We start from the raw sequence: 17242 nt of genomic DNA, 5'->3' as shown, positions 1-17242 counted from the left end.
TGGTGCAGTTCGGGTTACTCAATTTCCCCTTACTTCCACGGACAGAATGAATTCTCAGTCACGCGCACATACACACATCATACGCTGGTGGGGCCCATAACACCAACATTCATTCTCTCAAACTATCCGTGCCTACAAAGGGACATCAGTTCCGAACCAAACTGCTTTCTTTGATAAAGGAAACCACTTCTCTTGAATCACCCTAACGATTCCTCCATCAATAGGTCGATCGAATCATTTAGTTGTTATTTAGTTCAATGATACTTTAACTCTCAAACTCATCAATAAACATTTCAATGAAATAATCACCCGACACATTAATTCAAATAATGATTTTCTTTTATCTAATTTAAATGCGGGTTACATCTTAATAATGCAATATCATCTTTTGTCATACTTACTTATTCTGGCTAATTGTCGTTTTCTAAGTCAGAACTGGTCCTCAGTAAATTCGTCAGAGTTCTTGTTTATCATATAATGTCACCGTCCTCTCCGTCAGCATAAGGATCTCTGATCATCGGTTCTCCGTCAGCAGCTTCTCTACCCCTCTCTAGTCTACTAATATTTATACTAAAATTTACATATCAAATGTTACATTTCTCATTTCACAGGAATATGATTGGCTAAATTCAAATACATCTCGGCACATCAGGAAACATTTTCAAATTTTCCCATGCAGGAAAAGTCTCAAAGCAAATGTATGGGAAAGAATGATCCGTGGTCCTAAATGTATTAGTTCGTTGAAAACAGGTCGGGTTCGACAGTTCATATTCCCAATTGTAACATTTTCTTCATGTTCAGGGCCATTGGCACCTCGCCCAGGGTAGTCTTCATGGGCATGGTCTGACAGGTCACACAAGGGACACGAACGAAGTCAGTGCAGGCGCCTTTCTCCATTGTTCAAATGATGAAGTAATGTACTTTAGTTAGGTTTCAGTCGGCGGCCATCTTTTGGTAGGCCAGAATAGTCAACTTAAGCAAAGAAACACAAAAATCGTAATTAATACATGGAAATGATTAAAACAGTGTTATTCCCTTGCTAATACCCTTATGTGTATGCATTTATCTGTCCATATGCAACATCCAAAGCCGTTAATGCTGGTTTATTTAAGCGCAAATCACAATAACATTACTCAAGCAACATTTATCTTTTTAATATGCATACAAACTTAGTTCACCTATTATTTTAGCCATGCAAATGCATTCCCACGTGTATTCTTTCTGTTAATAAGGTTGGTTTAGTTCTTTCACATCAAACTATTAATTATTATAATTAATCATTAATCATTTTAATATAAACATATATAAATGGATTGGGTATATATAAAGAAAACATTTTACCTGCTCCATCATAAACATGAGTGATTAGACGCGGCGCTGAATGGGGGTTTAGTTCAGAATATATTGCATGTAAAGATCACAGCCTTTCATAAACCACACGGATATCTAATCTGTGTCCTTTAAAAGCGTCTATCATTTTACTCATCCGCAGCAACAGCAGAAAGAGGACAGTCTCTAAAGCGCAGGTGAAAGTTTTCTTTTGCATTTTATTTTTCAGCAGAAAATCATCCATTGACAGCTCCCATTCCAGTGCTTGACATGAACATGTTAAAGTGCTGGACTCTCTGTGTCAGAGTACCTGTCTGCTGTCCTCTTCCACTAACCTGCTACATCCCTCCTGAGAAATGCTGGTACACTCCCTTTCATAATAAAGGTGTGTTGGTACTCAGTACCTGCCAGTACCACGCCATTTAAAAGACTGGCCTTTTTTAGGACCATGGCTCAGTTGGCTTGCATACAGTCTTATGGGACTAGTACTCTGAGTTTGTACCTTGATAAAACTCAAAACAACCCTAAGGGGCATCCATGTGTCTCAAGGGATAGCTAGAAGTAGCAAGCTGTAATTCAGCAGAGAGCTTATATATATGAGCAAACGCCATGTGACTTTGTCTAATTAATCTCATAAGAAAATTGAGTTGATACATCTTTTACATATCAAAATAGGCCTTGATTATGAGAGTGTCAGACTCACTGCTGTGATTACGGGAGGACCAAACTCTCCAAACCTGCCTGGTACCCCCACATCAAATTCTGTGCCGTTTTTGCGTGTTCCAGAGAGAAAACCACTGACATTCTGGTGGAAAGTGTCTGTGTGAGGTCACAGGTGGAGTGAAAGGATTTCAGCTCGCTAGTTTCTTACACCTCTTAACTATACACCTGCAAAATTCTTCAGGCTGAATAGGACGAGAAATTCTAGTCTAATCCGACTCCTAATGCACCTAAAAGAGATTGTCACACTTTATTCATACTTACAATAAATAAAAGGCAGTCTTGACTACCCTGGAGACACTGGGTAAACCAATCAGTTTTCTGTAATTTGTTTAGCAGTGAGTGGATGGACACTACTTAATCTGTTCTAAAACTTGAGGGATTCAAGTGCAAGCCTTTCCTTAGCCACTCATTTACTAAAACTCCGATATAATTCATAAAATGCTCTTTATTAGCAAAAACATACATTTTGTGGATATGTTACTGATGAGGTTAGGAAGTGTACAATTTACTAAGGGTCAGGAGACCCCGTGATTGTGAAAAGAAAGGGAAACCTGATGCTCAATAACCATAAAATGTTGAAAGATAGCATGCTGATAATTATTTATGTGTGGGCGCATCTCCGTCCAGTAAAATACACAAACCACTTGATAAATTAGGAATTGAGTCAGTTTTTATCTGCATCAATTCAAATTTTACATCATTGCTGACACTTGCCTTAGTGCTAAAGTTGGTTCTTTGTGAATCACTTCAGCACAGTACAAGCGACATGCAAAAAACACACAAACAAGCAAGTGTAGAGGAAAAGAAAATGTGGCTTCTGTGCCTGCAATAAACCGGAAACTCCTTGTTACAACAGCCTTGGGAGGTGGCACCCAGTGCACGGTACAATGCTAGCAACTTAGCTTAAATATGTTCTATCCGAAAATACGATATATATTTACATCTTTCGCTCCAAACTGCCATTGTCACATTTGTGGGTCTACTGTGTTCCTTAAAGCCCTGCTACCTGGCCTACGATAGGCTTGCAAATGCTTGGGTGGTGTGACAAATATGTAGATGAAAGGGAGCTGGCCAGTTGCAACGTGAAGAGTTGCCCGTTACATTCTTTATTATATGTACACTGTTTCTTTAATTCCCCTCTTCAGAATTATTTCTATTCAATGTGCTTTTCCGGTTCTCTGTTACCATGGTGTAATGGTTCTACATTCCAACTTTGTTTTTCTCTGGAGCATTTGTCCAGAGCAGTCGTTTGTACTGTGCTGGATTACAATAAACCCTTTTTCTACATAACTTGTCTTCCCTGGATTGAATAAAACAAATTTAGCCTCAAGGCCATTGACGGTGAAAGACTGTCTGCGGAAAGGAAAACAAATAATATATTCTTTTACATTGTTTAGGTTCAGAAGGGCAAGTTGTTTTTAGAACCCTCCCAAAAGCAGATGGTAGTGTTGACAGAAATGTTTTTGACGATGCTATAGCTCGTATTGAAATCAGATTCAAACCTTATTCTAGTGTTGCTTTGAACAGATACACATTTTATACAAGAGCTCAAGAGGATAGTGAGACATTTGATGACTTTCTCACAGCATTAGGCGCATTATCTGTGAATTGAAATTATGGTCCCATCACTGACGAAATGATTAGGGACCAGATCATTGTTCATGTAAAAAGTAAGAAGATTCAGGAAAACCTTTGAATTATGGGGTTCCCAACTTGAGTGATGTCATAAGTACTGCTAAAGCTATGAAACAATCGAAAAGTGGATGAAATCCATACACAAGGACAACATAGGGATAGAAGAGGATGTATGTGCTGTAAAACCGGATACTGTAAAATCTAAACCTTCAGGTAGTGGACAAAGGGTATTGAAGAAATATGATAAGGATTTTCATTGTTCTCGGTGTGGGAGTGTTAGCCATGGAGCATCGTTTCCTAAGTGTCCAGTTTTGGGTAAGGAATGTAGGAAGTGTGGACGTCGTGGGCATTTTGCTGTTGTATGCAGGGATACCAAAACTTCAGGTGTTGGGTTTGGAAGAGGTAAAGTCTCTTATATCAATCAAGATTATGTGGATGACAGAGTGAGTGAGTGTAATGGTGGGATGTAGCTGTCTGTTACCCATGTTGGCAATGATGGAGACAGCCCCATTTGCCTTAAACCACCGAAGTCCCTTGTGCTTATTTTGGGTTTGGAGATAGAACTCATGGCTAATTCTATTTCTCCTTGGATGATAATTACTAAAGACGTCTTCCGTGATTGTTTCAAGGATTTTCTGAGCTTAACAGATTTGAGGGAGTTGGATATTATTGCTAGGGCTTTTGATGCTTCTAAGATTGACATGGAAGGGTATAAAGATGTTGAAATAGAATTCAAGGGATGTCTTGCCCATATTAATCTTTGTTACAATCAAGGGTGTGAATGTGCTGGGTTGGAAGGACCAATAGAGTTTAGGAATTATTCTCAAGCCCAGAAGTTGTGATCCTGTGTTATTAGTGTCAGAAGGAGAAGTTAAAGATAGTTCTTCTAGTAAGGACAATAAGAGTGAAGCCAGTGTTGTTGTGAATTCCTTTCCCAAGGTGTTTTCTGAGAAATTAGGGATACTCAATAACTTCAGCCATGTGAATAAACTTAAAAAGGGGGCTATACCAGTCAAGCAGAAGCTTAGGGGTGTGCCTGTGTGTATGAGGGAAGATCTTCAGTTACTGTTACAAGGTCTCATTGATGATTACATTATTGAAGAAGTAGAATCATCTGAATAGGTTTCTCCCATCGTTTTAGCGAGGAAAGCTGACAAAAGTTTGAGGTTCTGTGTGGACTTGAGAGCATTGAATGCTAATTTGGTGGTGGACAGCCACCCCTTACTTAACATAAATGAGGTTATCTGTATGTTGGAAGGAGCTAAAGTGTTTTCCACATTTTATTTGCGATCTGCGTATCATCAAATTGCCTTAACTGATAGCTCTAAACACCTCACTGCTTTACTCACACTACAGGGTTTGTTTCAATATAAAAGAATGCCTTTCGGGTTGGCCTCGGCGGCATCTGTCTTTCAGAGGGGAATGTACCATATTTTTAAAGATTTAGACAGTTTTGTTAGATGATTTCAAGACAAAATTCTTATATTTTCTTCAAACTGTCAAAAGCATATGGGACGGACATGTAATGGAATTGTGCAAGCGCTTAGAGGCAAATGGTCTAACCCTTAAAGAGAATAAGTGCAAGATGTTATGCAAATCTGTTGAATATCTGCGCCATACTCTTTCTGGAGATGGTGTTTTTGTAAACAAAGTAAGGTCCTTGTAGGTAATCAATCCAGTAGCCAGTAGTGTAGATTATGTAGGTTTATTAAGTTACAGGTTACATTCCAACTGACCACTCAATTCAATTCAATAAGTCTTTATTTCGATAAAATATCATAAAAGACAATACCATTTACAACCAGGTTAAAAGAATCAAAATACATCAAAATATAACATTAGCAATTCTTATAGGTTTACATAGTCATCAGTATTTAGCAAAAATTGTTCCTTTAAAAAGTGATGAACGAAAAGATAACTGGTCCACAGTTAGAATGTGCTTAAAACAATAAATAATACAATTCACTAAAAAAATCTTTAAAAAAGATCCCCCACCATAATTTGCGTAATACTCATAAGATCCTATAAAGGCTGCCAATTGAATACATTAAGGTCAATGCAACACAATACATCTAATTGATCGCCCCCAACACATACTCGAAAAAGAGTAAGTTTAACATTGCCTCCTCTCTTTAGCACATATAGCCCACATCCAGCTTAGAAATTTGGCGATGGCAATCACAATCATTTCATTCGTAGATGTTTTTAAAATCCTAAAAGCTTCGCTGCCTGACCTAATCCCTAAGATCAAACAGACAGGCTTTAACCATCTATACCAAGGGACTTTTTAAGCTGGACAAGCAAATAAAATATGTGCCAATGGTTCATTCTGAGTGTGGCAAAACGAACATTACTGTGGTTCAAACCATTCCATTTACTAGCAAATAAATTGGTGGGAAGAGATCCCAGCCTAAATTGGTGGTACAGTTTCCTATCTTTTTTGGAGGTAATAAAATCCCAGTACTTTTCATACTTAACTTCGTGTTTATGTTCCAAAAAGACTCTGGATAAAGATGATCCTGTTAAGGCCTTGTATTGGCTCTTAGAAGGAAAGGAGTTTTTCATGGGATTTTGCCAGAAACTACTCATTCCCATCTCTGACAAGGTAATTTTTACTCGTCTCAGCCATGGAATTTTATGCATGCTATCAGCCTCCCTAACTTCCAAAAGTGCTTGTGCATACTGGAACAGTTCCGGGGTGACCCATAATCTCCTCCAATATGCTACTGGTCTGAATTGCGCTGTATCTTCGACAGAATAACAGCCAAGATCTAAAAATAGGGGCAATAAAGGAGTTGACTGAGGGAGACCAGTCAATGCCCTCAAAAATGTATTTTTGGCTGTTATAAGGGAGGCAAGATTCTCAAAGCCCCACAATTCGGCCCCATACAAGACCGAGGCACTAATTTTTGTATTATACATTTTTAAAACTGGAGCGACAGGTTTGGTATATGAAAATTGCTGCTCCTTCAACAGGGCCCCTGACAGCTGAGCATGCCTAAGAGTTAATACATTGATCTGAGGATTCCAACTAAGTTTACTGCCAATTGTTACCCCCAAATAAGTAAAAGACTGGGTCTGTTCCAGAATACCTTCCTTCATTTCTACTCTACCATTAATCACCTTATGCTTATGTAGGACCATACCTTTTGTTTTCTCCACATTCACTAGGAGATCATGGTCATGACAAAACTTCTCATATCTCCCCAAAGCTAACTGTAAACCTTTCTGAGTCTTAGAAAGTATGAGGGTATCATCTGCAAACATAAGTAAGGGGATTTGCAGACCTGCTAACGTCGGAGCATCAGTGGGGAAATTCTGGAAGTACTGGTCTACCTTATTAATATACAATGAAAAAAGGGTTGGTGCTAAAACGCACCCCTGTCGAACCCCTTTAGCTATTGGAAACCTTTGCGTAACACTTCCTTGGGTGTCCCAACGTACCTGTGCATAATTGCATCATGTAGAGTAACTAAAAAAGCTAAAATTTCTAGTGGCATGCCTAATTCTAAAAAAGTTCTCCACATTTTGGCACGGGGAACAAGATCAAAAGCCGACTTAAGGTTGACAAATGCAGCATAGATTGTGCCCCCACCTAAAATAACCACACGCCAGTAGACTAAAATAAACCTAAAAACCTGATCGAGGGTGCTGGTACATGAGCGGAAACCCGCCTGGAGCGGTGACAAAATATCAAATTCCTCCATCCAGGCTTGGATTCAGCACAGTACCATTCTAGCAGAAACTTTCTGTATACAGTCAATGAGGCCTATTGGCCTATAATTACCCGGGTTAGAACGGTCACCTTTCTTAAAAATCGGAAGGATTTCCGCTCCTAACCATGTATCGGGCATAGTTGCTCCACTAGCGATAGCATTCACAAGGAGCTGGATATAAGATGCCCATATATCTATATCATGAAGGAACAGATCCGCCGAAATACCGTCTAACCCAGGTGCCCTGCCTCTTGGGACTGATTTAAGTGCTGTTTCCACCTCTTTTTGGTAAAATTCAAAAAGGATTCAGAAGGTGGCAGTTCAAATATTTCCTGGGAGAGGTTTGTAATTGCAAACTGGGTCTTAAAATAGGATACCCAGTGTGTGGGAGGTACATGGTTTCCTGGCACCCGATTCGAATTTCCCCTGCTCCATTTCACAAGATGCCAAAAAGCAGCCATGCTTCTCCCTGTACAAGCCTTAAGCAGCTCCACCCAATATTGGTCATCCCATTCCCATTCCCATTCGCTTTCAATTGGGCCAACTTATACCCCTCCCTAGCCTTTCTTATATCCTCCCGGTTTTTAGATCTTATAGCCCTAACTAAAAGACTATATGCATCTCTACATGATTCGCCGTACCAGGTGGCAGCCTTAACGCCAGAGCGGCTTTTAAGTTGATTGCCCGAGTTGGTAAAAAAAACCTTTTAACTTACAAAACAATTCACTGTGGACCCGTACCACCTTTAAGATCATCTCCTCTTGAGTGGCACAAATTTGGAGAGTAGCTAATGCATTCGTCACTAGCTCCCTCATCTGATGTAATCTACATTTTTAATAACTTTCGTCCATTTAACCCTCCTTGCGTCATTCATTGTGTAAACTTCAACATAAGCAGATCCCGGCACCTGCTTATCGATAATGGGAATACCTTTGAGCTGCATAGAGAGCACTAATGGACTGTGATCGCTCTCAGCCCGCTCCCAAACTACCATATCTAATAGGGAGGGCCAAAATTCCTTATTAAGGAAAATAAAGTCAATGCGACTTCTTCACAACCCATTATTAAAGGTATGTGAGCCCTGCCTATCCGAAAGTGATTTTCCATTTACAGCCCTTACCCCTTGTTCCAAGCAAAACACTTAACTGCAGGGCTGCCCCAGTCCATTTTTTAAAAGGAGGAATATCCAAATGTGGTATATTCCACAGGGCATCCTCCTCATAACTGAGGTTGACATCATTATCATCAAGGGGCTCAAAAGAGCAATTAAAATCTCCAGCTATTATCTTATTGCTTACACCCTTATAATCATTTAAAAACATATCTAGGAGAGCCACAGTGGGGGAGGCTTTCCCACCTTGCATACCCCTAGCATAGACATTACAGGGACATCTAACATCTGTATTCTAATTATTAGAATGTCCCTGCAATCAATAAACAGTTCATCCACCCTATAACAATCGGACTGCCTTATCCAAGTTGTTAATCCCCCCACAGGTCTTCCCCTCAATCCTCCTTGAGCCGGTTTGGAGAAATTTATAAAACCCTGGCAATAAACGTGGTCCAATGCCCAAGTTTCCTGGAAGGTCATTATATCATGACCTTCAATAAAAGTAGCCCAGTCCACTGGGGTTATCTTAGAACATAACCCTGCTACATTCCAGGAAACTAGTTTCAAAACAGGGCCAAAATGAGACTTGTGTACTTCACACACCGAGGGCCCCAATTGGCGTTCATGAACAATCCCTAGAACCCCCTCACCTGTCGTAATATTCCGATGTAATAAGCCGCAATCCCCTTCTTCACACACCGTAATGTTACCCAGGGATCTATCCAGTCTGTTTTCATTTAATGATGTTAGTGAAAATACACTGTTATTGGGCATAGCTGATATACAGGTGGCCGTAGGCACTGTGTGATTAATGGCACATAATTTGCGTTCGAGTCAATCAATATCCTCTAGGGAAGAGAATACTTCAAGTCATTTACAAAATGGAGCCAAGGGGGTCTAAAAGGCAGGTCGCCCCCCACTCAATATCATATACACAACAAAGGACCTGCCTCGTATACCAATCTTAATTTTTAAGCCTAGAGAACAATCAATATTTTTGACTCGACGTGTGGGCTATTGTACAGTTTGTTACCTATTAGCCGTTTTTACTAAAAGTCAGATACTACAGGGTTCTATTGTCTCGGGCTATAAAAATGCCTGTGAACTAGGTAAATTTGACAGAAAGTTCCCCTAGAAACCTATGTATCCCCCCACCACCATGTGTGGAGAGAAAAGAGTGAAGGCGGAAAAAAGAAGGAAACAGCAGTCTCGCAATCCACCGCACCATCAGAGATTGATGTCCGTTTCAACGCCACAAAGGAAAAGTGCAGAAAAAATGAGGGCGGCAATACCTCACGGACGTAACCCCCACGAGGTGTAAGCGGACAGGTACTCGTCCGTTACCTCACCTTCTCATCGTCGGTAACTGCCGTCCCCAGTGAAAACTGAAAAGTGACACAACAGGTCTAGCGTCTTCTCTAGTACCTACTGTGAAAATAAACTAATAATATAAACTGTGTCTATGTGCAAAAAAAGGGGGAAGGAAAGGAATGGGTGTCGACCCTAAGACTAGGGAGAATGAGTCTGATCAGGACCCAGAATACTCCCAGTTAAAACCGGGCAGCACCACACTAGCTAAATGAGACTTTTTATTCAATGCTGTGTGGCTGTCCCCTTAGGATGGAGGCTTAACAGAACACATAACGCGACACTGATGAGATATATGAATCCGCAGGTTGCGGTCAAGCAATCCAGAAGTATCTGAGGTAGCATAGACCCTTGAGTCCCGTGGGGTTAGGTATGCTGTAAGTGAGCAACCCTTACGGTGCTGACAGATATCATTCTGGTCAGCAGAAGCAAAGCAGAGAGGCTAGTCGACCCTAGCCCTGAAGAAGTTGCCGCCAATCCATACAGGCAACGAAACATGTCGGTTTTTAAGGGGACAGCCACACAGCATTGAATAAAAAGTCTCATTTAGCTAGTGTGGTGCTGCCCGGTTTTAACTGGGAGTATTCTGGGTCCTGATCAGACTCATTCTCCCTAGTCTTGGTGTCGACACCCATTCCTTTCCTTCGCACCATTTTAAATTCACTAAATAGTGCGTTCCCTACCCTAATCTAGTACTTAACAGATGAAGGGCCTTGTTCTTAAGCGATGACCAATGCTCCTGTGTGTTAGAAGAGAGCAGTGGTACATTTGTCAATACAACTGCATAGGGTGTTGCTTCAGATGGGAGATGCAAGGACATTCAAGCATTCACGTGTCCCCCCTGTAGTTGCATAGGAGCCCGCAGACCAGCTAAACTCCCTCTATGGGCTGTATTAGTATATGAAGTTAAAGGTACTAAGGGGTTGGTCATTGGCGCCCTTTCCTCAACATGGGGAGTTGGGATAGCTGCATTTGTGGAAGGTCTGTTATCATCAATCCTCTCCTGTCTGGACTCTACCATACCCACTTGTCCTTGTCCCGGTCTACTGGGGGGATGGGGTGCTCTAAATAGATACCACTCCATTGAGGCTAGTCTCTTATCTATACTGGCCAGTTTTACTATTAGCGGATCTAAGAGGGCCATACGTTTTTCCTCAATCCTATTTAGGAACTCGGTCTCGTTAGTACTACTTACATTACTGGATCTACATAATCCCTGAGCATCAGAAATTATCACTTCATTCGAGCCTCCCTCGCACCCATAGGGCACATACTTCCTTTTCACCATTTTGGATGCCTGTTGCGTTGATTTAGGAAGGGCGCATGCTTGCCTTTTTTTCTGATTATGTGCACCCCCTACCGCTACAGAACTCCTTAACTGTTGGGTTAATATACTGGCAATGGGGTTACTTAGAGCAGAAAGAGTACTAGCTGAACAATCTAGCATAGGGGGCTCATTATGCTGACACTCCAGGGGGGGATTGCCTCGGTTGAGGGGGGCAGTCAGTAACATCCGTTTGTTCAGAAACTGAAGGTGATACAATTGGTATGGTTCCACTAGAGAGACTCTGAGGCTCTAGAGAGATTCTTCTTTCTGTCAGCTGAATCTCGTGTGTTAAAACTGATTCAGCCTGCGACAGAAACGCATCTAGTGTGCCCGCAACACCGGGCCACCCTCCTCCCCTACGCTTGTTTATACTCATTACCCCCACGCTGTATAGACAACAAAAGTGTGACGACAGATGCTTATACAAAGATGATACCAACAACAGAAAAGCAAAGAACAGCTTACACAGGTTAAATTGTCAATAAAATGGCCCAGTCCAGTCTCCTCCTGTGTCTGATGGGCTCAGACAGGCCCGGCCTTGGCCCGGGCTTCGCCTGGCACGTCCCGCCATACACGGGCTAATAGTCAGTCAAAGGGACCCACGCTGCGGGGGGAAAGGCTGCGCTTTATGCGCTGAGGTGGACCGGTGCCTCCCCCTCGTCAGCGGTTCCTGGAACAGCTGTGGCTGACCGTGATGCACCCTGGGCAATGTGGTTCCAAGGGCAATGGGGATGGTTGGGGCAGCAAACAAACAGCGGCGGCAAGCACCTCCTGGTGCGGCGTTGGCGGGCTTCAACACCCGCGACCGGGATCCTCACGAGCAGCAGTACACGGGCTAATAGTCAGTCAAAGGTAAGATGGTACATGATCCACCAGGAGCAGCATCCTGCTGCTCAGCCCCACTCATTCCAACTGACCACTCATCCAAACCATGCACTCATGACATCACACTCACAAAGGCTGAGCAGCAAGGATCTAGGAGACACAGGATAAAACACATCTCCTTCCTTCAGGAAACAATAAAACGACAAGAAGCAAGGTAAAGAAAAATACACACTCACGCCTCCTGTACATGTAAGCAACCAATCCTAAATCACAAGCAAAGATCACATTACATTCCATGAATTATACCATTCCTTAAGTAGTATAAATAAATAGTTAAAATAGGTTCCATAAGATCACATTGCATGAATCTTAGCATTCCTAGAATTTTTAAAGAATAAGACATAAGATTACGTCACAATGCATGAATCATTACACTCCTTGAGTTGAAAAGGAAAAAAGGTGACATAAAATTAAATTTAAATAAAGATCACTTACTATACATCTTCTGCTCCCGAAAGAGTACACCAGATATATAAATATATTTAAAGCAATATACATTAGTACATAGATCACCTCACACATTGCAGGACAGAGGAACTCATGCACCCCTACTACTGCCTACACTCCAGTACAAAAGCTTATCTGGACTAAGGAATGCAAATGTCCCCACTTCAGCACACATCTCGCTGGACAATGGAACGCACCTGTCCCCACTACAGCACAAATCTCGCTGGACAAAGGAATGCACGTGTTCCCACTACAGCATACTCACTTGCAGAACAGGGAACCCTCATGTTTCCACTACTGCACATCACGCTGGACAAAGGAACGCACATGTTCCCACTGCAGCAAATTATAGGTATCTTACAACTCAAGACAGTTCAACATAATGGAACTCATTGCTCGCTCAGATTATCATCCAACCCAACACACAAGGAACCCATCTCTCACTCAGGTTATCATCCAACAATCTCAAAATGTAATACCAACAAAAACATATGCATACATCCTAAAGTGCAACCACACCCACTACTTCCCACGTGCATCACCACCAGAACAGACAACAACCTATAAAGCATGGTAAACAATCAATACACTGAAACCTTAATGACACACATATAGGCATAGCATTAGAAATACACATAGTGCACATGAACAGTAGCTACCAATAACAGTCATGTGATTGGTGATTGACTTCTCACCCGAGACCACTGCCAAAATAACACCAAGAATGAATGCACCTTTGACTTTGGCTAATAGCACAATCAATCAATCAATCAATCAATCAATCAATCAATCAATCAATCACTGCATTTGTAAAGCGCGCTACATACCCGAGAGGGTCTCAAGGCGCTGGGGAGGGGGGGGGGGGGGGGGTGCTACTGGTCGAAGAGCCAGGTCTTGAGGAGTCTTCTGAAGGCCAGCAGGTCCTGGGTCTGTCGTAGGATGGTGGGGAGAGTGTTCCAGGTCTTGTCGTCGAGGTAGGAGAAGGATCTGCCGCCGGATGCGAGGGACTGTGGCGAGGGCGAGGTTGGCTGAGCGGAGGCTTCGGGTGGGGGTGTGGAAGCTGAGTCGGTTGTTGAGGTAGGTGGGTCCGGTGTTGTGCAGTGCTTTGTGTGCGTGGATCAGGAGCTTGAAGGTGATCCTTTTGTTTACGGGGAGCCAGTGCAGGCCTCTCAGGTGGAGTGTGATGTGGCTGCGGCGGGGGACGTCGAGGATGAGTCGGGCCGAGGCGTTCTGGATGCGTTGGAGTCGTCTCAGGAGCTTGTTTGTAGTTCCTGAGTAGAGGGCGTTCCCGTAGTCGAGTCTGTTGGTGATGAGGGCCTGGGTAACGGTTTTTCTCGTGTCAAGGGGGATCCATTTGAAGATCCTGCGGAGCATACGGAGGGTGTTGAAGCAGGACGCGGAGACGGCGTTGACTTGCCTGGTCATGGAGAGAGTGGAGTCGAGAATGACCCCCAGGTTGCGTGCGTGGTCCGTGGGTTCCGGGGCTGTGCCTGGTGACGTGGGCCACCAAGAGTCGTCCCAGGCTGATGGGGTGGGTGCGAGAATGAGGACCTCTGTCTTCTCTGAGTCCAGCTTCAGTCTGCTGTCCTTCATCCAGTCAGCTACGGCCTTCATTCCTCTGTGGAGGTTAGCTTTGGCGGTGTGGGGATCTTCGGTGAGGGATATGATCAGCTGGGTGTCGTCGGCGTAGGAGATGATGTTGAGGTTGTGTTGTCATGCGACGTGGGCGAGGGGGGCCATGTAGATATTGAACAGCGGCGGGCTGAGGGAGGATCCCTGTGGGACGCCGCAGATGATCTCAGTGGTTTTGGAGCGGAAGAGTGGGAGGCGGACGCTCTGGGTTCTGCCGGAGAGGAAGGATGTGGTCCAGGCCAGGGCCTTCTCTTGGATACCGGCGTCATGGAGCCGTGCTGATAGGGAGTGGTGGCAGACCGTGTCAAAGGCTGCTGATAGGTCCAGGGGGATGAGGGCGGCTGTTTCTCCTTTGTCCATCGGGGTCCGGATGTCGTCAGTGGCGGCGATGAGGGCGGTCTCGGTGCTGTGGTTGCTGCGAAAACCGGATTGGGAAGGGTCCAGGATGTTGTTAACTTCGAGGTAGCGGGTCAGCTGTTTGTTGACAATCTTCTCGGTCACTTTTGCCGGGAAAGGGAGCAGGGAGATGGGCCGGAAGTTCTTGAGGTCCTTGGGGTCCGCCTTGGGCGTCTTCAAAAGGGCGTTGATCTCGGCGTGCTTCCAGCTTTCTGGGAAGGTTGCTGTCTCGAAGGAACAGTTGATTGTTTTCCGGAGGTGGGGCGCGATGGTTGCGCTGGCTTTGTTGAAGACGTGGTGAGGGCAGGGGTCCGATGGGGATCCGGAGTGGATGGAGTTCAAGGTTTTGATGGTGTCTTCGTCGCTGACGCTGGACCAGACGGTCAGGCGACTGGTGCGAGTGGTAGTCGCAGGGGTGGTGGATTCGGTGGTGGGTGCGGGGGGGGGGGGGGTCGGAGTTGAAGCTGTTGTGGATGTCGGTGATCTTGCGGTGGAAGAAGGTGGCCAGGGAGTCGCACAGGTCTTGAGATGGCGGGATGTCGTTGGTGTTGGAGCTGGGGTTGGAGAGTTCTTTCATGATGCTGAAGAGCTCTTTGGTGTTGTGTGCGTTGTTGTCTAGGCGGTCCTTGAAGGCGGTCTTCTTGGTGGTCCTGATGAGTTGGTGGTGTCTGCGGGTGGCGCTCGAGGGCTGTGTGGTTGTCTGGTGTTTGGTCGTGGAGGCATTTCTTCTCCAGCTTCCGACAGGTGTGCTTGGAGATCCGGAGGTCCTCGGTGAACAGGCGGCTTTCTTGTTGGTGTGGTTGGTTGTTGAGGTCTTGAGAGGGGCGAGGGTGTTGGCGCAGTCATTGATCCACTGAGTGAGGTTGGTCACGGCGGTGTCTGGGTCGGTGGGGTCGGTGGGTGGTCTCAGGTCAAGGGCGGTAGTCAGTTGGTCCTCGGTGACCTTGCCCCAGCAGCGGCGTGGTAGCAGTTGGGTGCGGTGGTGGGTTTTCTGAAGGTGAAGTGGACGCATCTGTGGTCGGTCCAGTGTGGTTCGGTGGTGTGGTTGAAGGAGACGTGGGGGCTTGCGGAGAAGATGGGGTCGATTGTGTGTCCAGCGGCATGAGTAGGTGTCGTTACGAGCTGTTTGAGTCCGAGGTTGGCGAGGTTGTCGATCAGGGCAGTGGAGTTGGCGTCGTTGTTGTTCTCGAGGTGGAAGTTCAGGTCCCCGAGGAGGATGTAGTCCGTGGAAGCGAGGGCGTGGGTGCTGATGAGGTCGGCGACGGTGTCACTGAACTGTGGGCGGGGTCCGGGAGGTCTGTAGATGAGAGTTCCTCTGAGGGTGGTGTTGGGGTCGGTGTGGATCTGGAAGTGCATGTGCTCGGCGGTGGTGAGGGTGTCATCGGTGTTCGTTGAGATTTTGATGGAGTCTTTGTGGATGATGGCGATTCCTCTTCCCACTCCGTTGGTGCGGTCTCTGCGGGAGATCTTGTAGCCCTGTGGGATGGCTATGGCGATGTCTGGTGCTGAGGTGGCGTTCATCCAGGTCTCCGTCAGGAAGGCGACGTCGGGGGCGGTGGAGTCTAGGAGGTCCCAGAGTTCGATGGCGTGCTTGCGAGCGGAGCGGGTGTTGAGGAGGATGCAGCTGAGGTGGTTGGGTTCTCTGGCTGGTGGTGTGGAGGGTTGGATGCTGGTGAATCTGCAGTTCCGGCAGGTGAAAGGCCCCTGGGTGCGTTTCGGGGTATAGCTCTTGTATAACTTCACCTCTGTACCATGTGCTTAAGTTCATACCCCACATGTGGGGTTAATCTATAGTTGAAGTACATCTTAAACTCCATTCGCAGTTGAAAAGTTCCAAAAAGCCACAGTGTAGGTAAAATATCTTTTCCTCCTTGATTAGCAGTCTTCAGCTTCAGAAATATACAGTGCACAGCTGATCCTCATCCAATGCAAATCAGTATAATGCAAACACGCTTGACCAAAAGACCTGCTCCTCGTTATTTAAAAAAAGCAACAAATAAGGTAGTCACCGTTGTTCAAGTTTTGGAGGCTGCTTCCTCCTTGTGTAGTTCCGGATTCCGTTGTGCCGATTCATTGCTGCAGAACTACTTTGCCGAAGAACAGCTGTGTCCTCCCTTGCCACACGCAGAACCGCCATCTTCAATAACGCAGCGCTGTGGAGTTGCCAAAGCGACGTCCGGCGTCCTTGCTCGTTGCGTTATGTTAAGTTGCAGTGCCGCCTGATGACACCAGCGCTGTAGGGTTACCAAGGAAATGTCCGGTGTTCTTGCTCACTGTGTTACGTTGTCAGTACGCGTCTCTCACAATGACGCACATCGGACAGGAACCGGCAGGAGCGCCCAGCTCGTGGTACCACACGCCCTCAAGAGAACGTTGCTGCCGCTTAACAGAATACCGGTAGGTGTATTTGAACAAACACACACACGCTATGGCCGGCACCCAGATACAATGTTAGGGCCAACCGCTCACTGCTGTCTCCACTGGTTTAGGTCACCGCCTCACTCCGACCGTTACCGCTCACCACTGTCTTGTACACCGACTTCGTTCAGCACGGTTCACTGACTCCCCGGCTCCTCTCAGTTGCACTGCCGAATGGCCAAAATGCCATTCGTTCACCGCAGACATACACGGTTAACTTCATGGGTCTGATAACCGCATAGTCCAATAGAGTGT

General features: G+C 45.0%; 1 long non-coding RNA gene across 1 annotated transcript in view; it reads right to left on the bottom strand.

Annotated features, from left to right (window-relative positions):
* Positions 1 to 323: 323 nt before the first annotated feature.
* Positions 324 to 17242, bottom strand: part of LOC146871483 (uncharacterized) — a 56871-nt gene continuing 39952 nt past the window's right edge. The window contains exon 3 of the long non-coding RNA XR_014959563.1: positions 324 to 972. This is a non-coding gene — a long non-coding RNA (uncharacterized LOC146871483). The remainder of the gene's footprint in view (positions 973 to 17242) is intronic.

The sequence above is a fragment of the Triturus cristatus genome, chromosome 1_1 (genome assembly GCF_964204655.1).
Source record: "Triturus cristatus chromosome 1_1, aTriCri1.1, whole genome shotgun sequence".
NCBI classification, from domain to species: Eukaryota; Metazoa; Chordata; class Amphibia; order Caudata; family Salamandridae; genus Triturus; species Triturus cristatus.
Note: the sequence above shows the minus strand (reverse complement) of the source record. Positions and strands in the feature narration are given on the sequence as shown.